The sequence below is a fragment of the Prionailurus viverrinus genome, chromosome D4 (assembly GCF_022837055.1).
Source record: "Prionailurus viverrinus isolate Anna chromosome D4, UM_Priviv_1.0, whole genome shotgun sequence".
Taxonomy (NCBI): Eukaryota; Metazoa; Chordata; class Mammalia; order Carnivora; family Felidae; genus Prionailurus; species Prionailurus viverrinus.
Genome location: NC_062573.1, coordinates 84,940,095 through 84,951,666, shown reverse-complemented (window position 1 = coordinate 84,951,666; position 11,572 = coordinate 84,940,095).

Sequence of the window (11,572 nt, the reverse complement as noted above, 5' to 3'; positions counted from 1 at the left end):
TGGAGGCTGGGAGCCCCCTGACCTGCGGCCGGCCCACCACAGACCCGGGAGCTGGTGGTGTGGGTCGGAACCCGAGCGGGAGGCCCTAGAGCGCGAGCACAGCAGGTGCACATTCTGGTCCTGGGGCAGAGAGACCGGGTCCCGCTCAGCAGCCAGGAGGAGAGGGGTCACTCCCCTTTCTGCCGTATTCAGGCCTCAGCGCACTGGACGAGGCCCACCCTCACCGGGGAGGGTGGATTCAGATGCGAACCTCACCCAGAAGCCCCTCACAGATGCACCCGGAATGCTGTTTGGCACGCAGCTGGTTGCCTGTGGTCCAGTCAAACTGATGGTGACATCAGCCCCTACAAGAGTCTCCCAACAATCAGACTTCCGTGGGACTGTCTTCAGCAGTCCCGTTGCCATCGGTGCCTCTGCTCTCGATCGCCCAGAGGATTCTTCGGGCCTGCGACCCTCACGGTTTCAAAAGCTTCGTTCAGGAATGTTCCGACACGTCTTCAGTTCAATGAACAGGCTTGGTCATCCAGGGGGTGTTTGTGGTGCTCTGCCTGCTTGGAGCAGGGCGGGCCCGATGTGGACGCAGGCCCCCTCCACCCGCCAGGCCTGCAAGGGTTACACCTCCCCCCCCCCCCCCCCCCCCCCCCGCCACCCAGTCGTGCTTCCCCCTGGGCCTGGGCACCTGCACAATGGGGGGCAGGAGCAAGTGAGTCCCCTAACTTCTCTGCTGGGCTTGCTGGCCGCTCCTGTCCCGGGGCTGCCTGCCCTCCCCCGCCCCCGCCAGCTGAAACTCCCGGGGAGACCTGCCCTCCAGCTCCTCAGTCCCCAGTGCTGACCCCACAGTAGCTCTTGTATTTCCCATGTTGCAGGGCCCTAGGGAGAATGAATGACCTGTTTGCACAGGGCGTTGAAGGCCAGATGCCACGTGAGGTGGGTGCTGTGGGTACAGGAGTCCTGAAGGTCGTACTTACCATTTTAGCAAATTCCCTTTTCCACTTGGCTACATTCTATCTCGTTGCCTTGGACGGAGGCCGGGCTAAGCACTAACCACGTGGTTCTTGGTCCGCAGTATTTAAATTCCAGGCTAACTTACTGAGTTTTCATGGCCTCCTCCAGGAAGGCTTCCTTCTGAGCTGGTTGCTTGTGTAGGCAACACACACTCATTTAACTCTTCAGAAATAATTAAAATGTTAGTTAGAAATCTGGACACAACGACCAGAAAACCTGCCCCTTGTGTCCGGTCAAATCACATCTTCTATTGCAGACCGTCTTAATGTTATTCAGGGGCCTGCTCGCCTCTCTTTTAATGTACGTAATTAGGTTTTTATTTCTCTGCCAGGTGAATAATTGCATTGTTAGCGGGATATGCGGCTGTGGTCTGGCTTGTTTTCTGAGATGGCTCAGCCCGGATTTAATGTGTGTTGGTTGCAGTGGGTCAGGAGCAGGTGCTGAGGACCGCAGTGTGACAGCCAGGGCTTTAGGGCAGTGGCCCCCCCCTCCTGCAGACGCACTGTCTCTGAGCTGGATTTCCAGTGCACCACGTCCTGTGTCACCGCCCCCCCCCTTCCCCCGTGCTCAGGCACTCCCTCCCACGTCCCTGGACCCACGACAGCGCTGAGCCCTGAGTCTTGTGGTCCTTCCCGTCCGTCCCCCTGCCCCCCTAGTGAGCTCCTCCCCCGCAGAGCTCATGCAGAATTTCAGCCGCTGTTTGCCTTTCCCCTTGACCACACAGGCTGTGCAACCCTCCCAAGCTTGCAACAGACACCCCACTGTCACGTCTAGGTTACAATGTATGCACAGGTGGATGAAATCGCCAGCATTATGGGTGGGGGACACATTCGTGTTCTTCTCCGCCACGTGTCCTCAGTAAGGATGAGTCATCCACACCCGCGGCCATGGTCCGCTCTCTCCCTTGCTGTCTAAACCACTCCCCTCGAGGGCCGCACCCTGTTTCTTTACACCTCTCTTGGCTGGCGACCTTGCCTTTGACTCCCAGTGGCAAATTGGTGCCGTGAAGACAGGCTTCCTGCTCCCCCGTGGCACACCCAGCCTACCTCTGCGCATTGCCGTCCACCCCGCCGGGGGCCGGCCGCCATCCCACACCCCGGGCATCTCGTCAAATGCAGATTCCGAGCTCGGGGGTGGAGGGTGGGCGTCCGGACTCCGAGGTCCAACGAGTTCCCGGGTGAGCGGGACGCTGCGGCGGGTTCCGTCCGAGACCTCACCTGGGAAGCAAGAGTGCTGTGAGCACCTGTGTTCTTCCTCAGCACCCGTTAACACCCCCCTCTTCCACCAGGGGTCATGGGGAGGGTGAAGCTGTCCTCATCTCGAGAAGGAGACCTCGCTTCTTGGCAGATTCGTGCTGGTGGCCACGCTGACTGTTCACAGGTGGACGTGGTCCCTGTCCCCTGGCACAGAGCCCGAGGGGGGGCGGTCGGGGAGTTCTGTGACACAGACCCGTGTCCTCTGGATGCCGCTGGTAGGATTGTGCCTTCTGGGGCCACGGCTGCCACTTCTGCTGCAAGGACGCAGCATCTGGAGGAAGAAGGGGCCACGTGGTGTGAGTGAGCCACGCTGTGGCAGGGAGTGGGGCAGAGTCCAAGGAGACGTGGCTCTCGGTGCGACACTGGCCCCAAGCCTCCCTGCCCCAGCGCGTTCTCACTCACGGAGCCCGCTTGCTCTGGGTTTTCTGTTCCTCGTGGCCAAAACCATCTCAGATGGAGACAGCGGTTACCGGTGGGGGAGGAACAGATCCTCAAGTAATTCTGAGACGAGCCAGGGACACGGGAGAACCAGACCTCTACCTCATGCTGTGTGACATTGCTAAACAAATTGTAATTGAATAATCGAGATGAACATCGTTCTTTGTCATATCCATTGACTTTCTCGTGATTTTCCAACTCTTCCGGTGTGTGAGAATGAGCCCCAGGTCGTCTTCTCTTTGCCGTTGAGGTTCTGCTGCGGGGTCTCTGTCCCCTCCCCCCCCTCCCCGGGATGAAGGGAAGGGCTTGTGTACTGCAATGCGGGAACCCACCTGCAGAGGCCCAGGCAAGGCCACCCCGGCGTCATAAGAAACAGAGCTGACATTCCTCTCTGCTTCCCTCGCCCGTCCCGCGAGGCAGGCGATGCGCCTGCAGAAACGGAAACTCAGAGGCGCTAAAAGCTCTCGGCGGAGACGCGGGAGAGCTGGAGAACCCCTTCTGGAAGCTCCTGCAAACCCACCCACCCCTTTTACAGTGAACGTCTGCAGACCCTCGGGCAAGAGAAACGCCCTGTCCCCATGCATGACCCTAATGGGGGGGGGGGTGAGCACGGGACCCCACGCAACCGGTCAGATTCTTCTTCAGAAATTCGCATCTTGGGCTAAGGCCACAGCGGACAGGGGTTATAGCTGAGCCATGCTCTAGAAAGTTCCAAAGAGCTGGTATCTGTGGCCCTTCTATTGATAACCCCACGCTTCTGAGGCTGCCCAGCTTTTCCGGGACTGCAATCTGCCTGACGGTCTTCCGGAAGCTCTTGTGTGTTTTACGTTCACCAGATTCTGTTTCTGTTGCTTGCATGCGAAGGGTCACATGGATGTTCCCTTCCTAGTGTAGAGCCTCCCCCCACCCCGCCCCCCGCCCCCCGAGGAAGCCGTCTCAGAGACAGTGGCTCTCAGCACGGGTTTTGCAAGACAAGTCGGGGTTAGCCCTGGGCAGGGCGGTGGGCTGAGCATCCCAGCTGGGCAAGAAAAGCGTGCACAGAAGCACGTGTGTCTTCGGGGAGCCTCAAGTATCCTGGTCTGGTTGCTGTGCCCTTAGAACGTCAGAGTCAGGACCGTGTGTCCAAGAGTAACTTCTGAGACGGGACGGATACGGGGAATGCAGGTCAAGGGCACCACCTTCAGGGGACTGAGGGGACTGAGCTCGTTCAGAAGGGCCTCCAGGCCCTAGTGGAGGGAGAGAGGTCCTGCACACCGGGCTCTTCCCAGGCTGTGGGCTGGCGGCCACACCTCAGAGCAGCACGGTGGGGGCGGGGGCCTTCCTGACCCCCTGTCTTCCAGCCCCCCCCCCCCCCCCCCCCCCGGCTGCTAGCTCACCTCTGGAGACCTGACCGGCCAACCTCACCTCGCCCGGACCCGCTGATGTCCAGCACGGCTGCTGGCAGGTGAGTGCCTACGTCGGCGGACCCCACTTATCAGAGCACAAGCTTTATGTAGTTGGCTTGATTTGCCCCGTTTTTGTTACCTCCAATCCGCAATCCTCAAGGTGGCCTACTTTTATGACTCAGAAGCGTGAAAGGACTTTTGGTTCCGTGTTTTTCTACCTTTGTAACAGTAACAACCCGTGTAGTTTTGTGTAACGGACAACCTGATCGTTCTCCTCTTGGGAACGGTTTTTCATTTCGCTTTGTTCCGAATGGAGTATCATGGTCCCTCGGGGCTCTGACCGGTCCTGCCTCGTTTCCCTGCACATACTTTGTTTTCTGGGTACAGGCCCACCCACTCGCCCCCACCAGCCGGCCCTTCCTCCGGTAAAGTCAAAAAAAGAGAGGCTTTGTGTCCTGGTGCTCGACCACTGTGGGTTCACATTTCTGTGGGCTTGAACCTACACGCCCAGGACGGCTTTCCTGCTTTCAAGACCTTAATACCCTCCTGCCACACATATTATTTAACCCCCACCCCCTGGGGTTCACTATATATGGGGTAGAAAACATAAAGTTTATTGAGAAAAGATAAAGTGAGTTACCCGATTTATAGTTTTTATGGCATTTTTCAGAGGTAAATGAACAGCATTGTGGCTGACGCTGTATGAACTCATCACCGTGTTTCCGACCGCTGCTTGGACTCGTATTTTCCCTGCAGTCCTGTGCTCCAGCATCCACACGGCAGACATGGCACAGGTATAAACACTGGTCCCTGAGCCCAAATTTTATGAGCACTGATGACAGAGCTCGATACACGGTTTCAGATATCTTATAATGCCGCAAAACCATTCATCACCGTGAAAATCTCGGAGTTTACATTTGAGGAAATTGTTAAGGGAATTTGTATTTCAAAAGGTGGCGGCTTCGTTGGATGGGACCGAAGGTTTTCTGCTTTGATTTATGTATTTTCCCCAGAATTATTTTCTTATTTCCGTCAGGTATGAATTTTGCAACAAACTGATTCCATGAATTTGGATTGCGGTGATAGACCCACGTGCCTGTTATCTGGTAAATTCTATTTAATGTCTAGTATCTGAAAGTGCCAAATTATTATTATTATTTTTTTAATGTTTATTTATTTTTGAGAGACAGGGTGCAAGCAGGGGAGGGGCAGAGAAGAGGAAGACACAGAACCGGAAGCAGGCTCCAGGCTCCGAGCTGTCAGCACAGAGTCCGACGCGGGGCTCGAACCCCCAAACCGTGAGATCGTGACCTGAGCCAAAGTCAGACGCTTAACCGACCGAGCCACCCAGGCGCCCCTGTCTTGACAGTTCTATACATTATGCAATGCTCACCCTCGTAAATTAGCATGTACGACGTTTCTCCACAGTGGAACTTTTAACTTGCAACGGTGTTTTTAAAGTATTTTGATTTATTATAAAACTTTACAAAAATTTAGAAAAAGGTGGGGAGCACCTGGCTGGCTCAGGGGATTGAGTGCTCATCTCCTGTTTTTTTCTGCTCAGGTCACGATCGCTGGTTTGTGAGATCGAGCCCCACATGGTGTTCTGCACTGACAGCACGAAGCCTGCTTAGGATTCTCTCTCTCCCTCTCTCTCTGCCCCTCCTCTGCTCGTGCTCTCTCTCTCTCTCTCTCAAATAAAATTTTAAGGTAATTTGATTTATTAATGTAATTTGACGAGCTTTCCCCCACATGCTTTATTGTGTATAATCTATTCATAATGTTGTTACGTGTTGTCTCGCTGATGGTTACAAATGGTCTTTATTTGCACCAGGGACTTTCTCCCTGCCCATTCTGATAAAATAAATGTTTACCACTTTGCGTAACATTTGCATCCGGCAACAGCATCATTAACAACAAAAAACAAGCTTATGTTTCTTGAAACTAACAAGTTGTACCTTTTCATTTCAGGAAAAACAAATTATTTCACCCAGAGTACAGAAAAAGATAGGCTTACTTCGACCTCTCTTTTTCTCCCCAAAGGCAGGAAAGAAAAGGACAGATGGGGGTGAAAACCCAGAAGGGAGAAACCAGCAGGAAAATGGCAGTTGTGCATCTTGAGTGGTGGACGTAAGACTGGAGGGGACGAGGGGCAGGCAGTCCCAGGGGGCTGAGTTCTTGCTGGGCCAGGACAGCCAGCCTGGTGGGTTCACAGGGCAGAATTCGGAGGGCCTGGGACCTGCAGAGACATCCCCGGTCGTGGAGGAAGCAGGCGCCGCAGGGAAGCATGGTGTCAAACCCTCAAGCCCCTCCCCCCGCCCCAGCTGCTCCCAGACGGTCCTCCCTGGCCCTGGAAATGACTTGCTAATTTCAAGAAAAATGAGGGGCTTATTTTTATGGTTAATGATGTAAATGTCGCATGCAAATGTTACCTGAAAGTCGTCAACAGTAGAAAGCATTGACATTTTATTAGAATGGTGAATAAACTCCTGGTAAATTTGCCATGCAAATAAAATTTGCAATCATCAATGAGGAAACATAAAATAACATTATGGATCAGTTACATATGATAAAACAGTTGACATATGCCCCTGGGAACAAAAATTATGGAAGGATATTGATAAAGCAAATGAAAAATTTAGAAAAAAAAAGAAAAACCTACCAGAATCTGCAACCTTTTTCCTGCATCGTTGAAAACAACTGACTATTTTCATACATGATCTATTTGATAACAGAGCTTTAAAAAATATTGATACGGACATGTCACCGCATTGTTAATTTCTGGAATCAACTTAAAAAAAATTTTTTTTTAATGTTTATTTATTTTTGACAGAGACAGAGACAGAGACAGAGACAGAATGCGAGTGGGTTAGGGGCAGATAGAGAGGGAGACACAGAATCGGAAGCAGGCTCCAGGCTCTGAGCTGTCAGTACAGAGCCCGACGCGGGGCTCAAACTCACGAGCTGTGAGATCGTGACCTGAGCCGAAGTCGGACGCTCAACCGACTGAGCCGCCCAGGTGCCCCTGGAATCAACTTCTTGCAAAAGAAATTATCTGGCTGAAACAAGCAAACAGTTTTGGAAAGCATTATTAATTGAGGCAGTAACATTTTAGTTATTACTAACAAAATGCATGGTTTCATAGCTGAGGTATATTGCAGTAATCTGCTGGGGCCCCCACGGCAGAACGTCGCAGACTGAGCGGCTCAGACAACAGACATTTAGTCCTCTCCATTCTGGAGGCTGGGAGGTGCCGGTGGATTGAGACCTTGGCGAGAACTCTCCCAGCTGCAGACAGCCGCCTTCTGCTGTGCGTTGACACAGGGGAAGAGAGAGGAAGGAAGCTGTCGGGTGTCAGTTCCTATAAAGACGCTAATCCCGTCACGGGGCCCCACCCTCACGATCTCCGGTAATCCTTCTCACTTCCCAAAGGCCCACCTCCAAATACCATCCCACTTGGGGCTAGGGTTTCCATGTGAATTTGGGGGACACAGTTCAGTCCCATCGCACAGTTTTAGCCCCGAAAGGGGATCATTGCGTGGCTGGCGTGCACTGTCTCCCCACATCTGGTGTGTGAAGGGGTGCGTGCCCGCGTCCCAGTGCGTCTGCTGTCACATGTGTGCACCTGTGCTTGGAGGCGTGAGGAGTGGTCACAGTTGCACTGCCAGCAGTGACATGAATGTCCTTCCATAGGAGCGTGGATAAACGGGGGTGCACGCCCCCAGCACAGCACCACACACGATTACACAACTGCATCTCAAAAAGGTGATTTCATGCACAAGAAGGCAAGTCAGGGGGCGCCTGGGGGGCTCAGTCGGTTGGGCGTTCGACTTTGGCTCGGATCATGATCTCACGGTTCATGGGTTCAAGCATTGTTTACGGACATACACACGTGCGGCATCTGGGTTAACTTCAGTTACATGGAACTTCAGGTTATGGCATTGCTTTGGGAATTTGTTCGTATCATTGAAGTTAATCGAAATCCTACATATGTATATATGAGTGAAGTTCCATAAAATAAATAAGATAAACTGAAGAGACAGGACATGCATATGCTGGAAGTTTCTCCATCAAGAAATGGTGTACATCTCACCATATAAGCTTTTTTATGTTCAATTCAGTACATGCTGACAGTTTTCTTCCTTAGGCACCAGACGTTGGCTTTGGGATCCTCTGAGGGCATTTTGTATCCCTTTGCTGCTGCTACTGTTGTCATTGATAGAATCTTCCCCTCAGTATAGCTTATACTCTGTGATTGCCGCTGGAGAAAAGTTATTGCTTTCTATCCTTCATTCTAGAACCTGATCACCTAACGCACTGTAAGGATTTTAAGAGAATTCATCTTACGTTTTAAGTACATTACTCCATCACCTTCCCGTTGTGGTAATTTAAAAATAATTAAATAAATTAAATTAAATACATTTAAAATAATTTTGTGTCTTGCTCCTGCTTTATCTATTTTTTAATCTTCTGCATTGGCTAAAACTTCCAGACAAATGTTAAGTAGTCGTGGCAACAGGCAATTTTGTTTTGTTTCTAACGAAAGTGAGAATATCTCTGAAGTGTGGTTTTGGTTGTTGTAGCTCAAAGGTAGGTCATACTTTCTTCTTTTTAGGTTTCTCGACTTTTTACTTATTATATATTAAATGTTATTAAATTACTTTTGGTAAAATTTTTACCAGAAACACTTTTTAGTAGACCTTGACTAGACAAGCCAGTACAAGTCTGTAACATTTATATGTATCTTTCACAAGATTATCAAAGTTTGGGGTGCCTGGGTGGCGCAGTCGGTTAAGCGTCCGACTTCAGCCAGGTCACGATCTCGCGGTCCGTGAGTTCGAGCCCCGCGTCGGGCTCTGGGCTGATGGCTCAGAGCCTGGAGCCTGTTTCTGATTCTGTGTCTCCCTCTCTCTCTGCCCCTCCCCCGTTCATGCTCTGTCTCTCTCTGTCCCAAAAATAAATAAACGTTGAAAAAAAAAAAAAAAAAAAGTTTAAATGCACAATCGGACCACTAGGTGGTGCTGCAGCCCCAATTTTGGACACCTCCCCCCTCCCCCCCCCTCCCCCCTCCAGCATCGAATTACTGCTGATTCATTGTTAGGTTAGACCTTCCAAATGTAATCTGATCTTCAAACTATTGTCCTCCTTTTAACTTTCTCCAAAGTGGCCCTGAATTAAGAATATGCTTTGGGGGTTCCTTGCTGGGTCAGTCAGTAAAGCTTGCAAATTTTGATCTTGGAGTCTTGCCTTCAAACCCCGCCTTGGGCATAGAAATTTCTTAAAAAAAAAAAAAAAAAAAGAATATACTTTAGAAAGAGAATTCTTTTCTCCTCTTTATTTGGTCAGTTTTATGGGGGTATAGTTTACACACAATGAGATGCATCATGTTAAGCACACAGTGCAGAGAGTAAGAAAATGGGTGTAGTCTTGTAACCAGCCCGCGTTTGTAGGGGAACATTTCAACGTTTATTTATTTTTGGGACAGAGAGAGACAGAGCATGAACGGGGGAGGGGCAGAGAGAGAGGGAGACACAGAATCGGAAACAGGCTCCAGGCTCCGAGCCATCCGCCCAGAGCCCGACGCGGGGCTCGAACTCACGGACCGCGAGATCGTGACCTGGCTGAAGTCGGACGCTTAACCGACTGCGCCACCCAGGCGCCCCAATAGGGGAACATTTCCATCACCCCAGTGAGCCCCCTCCTGCCTTTCTGAAGCCAGTTCTCCCTGCAACCACCAGCCACGGATCTGCTTTGCCGCTAGCTTTTCCTCCTCGGTGATTCCACGGCGAGCCGAGCCGTGTGCAGTCCGGTCCGCCTCGGGCTTCTTTCCCATAACAAAATGCTTTTAGGATCCTTCGTGCCGGCAAGCGATTCAGACATTGTTTCTTTTCCTTCTGGAAGGGCGTTCCTCTGCGGGATCTACGACAATTTGTGTATCTATTTACGACAATTTGTGTATCTATTTACGACAATTTGTGTATCTATTCACCCCCGGGGGCGGGCATCGGGCATTCGCACTGTATCTCGCTTTGGGATATTATAAGCCTGCACTAAATGTTCACGCCTAATGCTGGTGCTGACCCGCGCGTCTTATCTCTCCCGAGAAGGGCATCGCGTGTGCTTGCTCAGTCAGCCGATCAGGGCGTGCTGCTCTGCACTGTGCTTTTCCAAAGCGGCTGTTTTCCGGTCCTCCTGCTGGTGTCTGCGGGCTCGGGTCTCTTCCCACACCTCCGCCGACGCTTTGTATGACCAGTCTCGTCGCTTCTGTTCTTGTCAGTCGTAGTTCACTGTGGCTTTCCTTTGCGTTTCTGTCGTGTGAATGACGCCAAGCATCTTTTATTGTCCCCACCGCCACCCCAGCTACTTTGGTGAACCCCTTGTTCAAATCTTTTGCTCCTTTTAAAAAAATTGGATTATCTTTTTATTATTGAGTTGTAACAGCTCTTTACATATTCTAGATAGAAGGCCTATCTTGTATATTTTACGGACATTTTCCCCCAGTCTATGGCTTGTCTTCTCCTTTGGCCTAATGGTGTCTTTTGAAGAGGAAACGTTCTTAATTTTTGACGAGATCTAATTTGCTAAGTTTTAAAATACATGGTTTATGCTTTTGGGGCCCAATGAAGAAATCTTTCCCTAACTCCAGGCGACCAAGGCTGTCTTCTATTATTTATCTCCGAAGGTTCATACTTTCAGCATTCACATGTGGATCTGTGACCCAGTTCAAGGGAGCCTTTCTGGTTCTGTGAGGTAAGGGTTGACTCTAGTTGTTTTGTTTTGATTTTGCATGGTCCTAGCTAACCGCGTCAGCACCGTTCGCTGGCGAGGTCATCATCTCAGAAATTCACTGGCCACCTGAGCGGGTCTGGTTCTCCGATGCCCGGGCACCACAGCGTCTAGACGACTGCTGATTCACGGCTGGTGATTCGGACCCCCGAGTCCAATGTGTGTGTGCCCTCCCCCCCCCCGCAACCGACAAGCAGCTGGTGTCCTACAGTTCAGCTCAGTTCTGACACCATCTGCCCGGAAGGCGGCACCTGATCCCACAGGGTAAAGGCCCGTGCCCGGCACCGTCTTGCGACTGAAATGGAAGTGGCCGGTGGGCCAGTGCGAGCGAGCACACGCTGACCTGATGCTGTTCCGGACCCCTCCCCGCTGACGCCCCCACCACGGGGGGAAGGGGTCCATCCGGCCAGAGGGAATCTGGTCTCCCAGAGGCAGTGTGGCTGGCGCGGCCTGGCGTGGCCAGTGCGGCTGGTGTGGCCCAGGTGGCGGTGTGGCCTGTCCTAGCTGGCTGGAGGACTGGGGCGTGGAGTCCCCCTAGACCGGTTCACGGGCAGGCCGGGAGCGGTGACTCTTGCCGGCTGCACGCGGCTTCCTCACTGGGAAGAGGACTGTGCACTTGTCAGTGCTCCACGGGTGCTGTGTGTATACTGGGTGCATAGTGTACGTGTTCCTGGCGGGTCCTCAGGTGAACAGCCACAAACC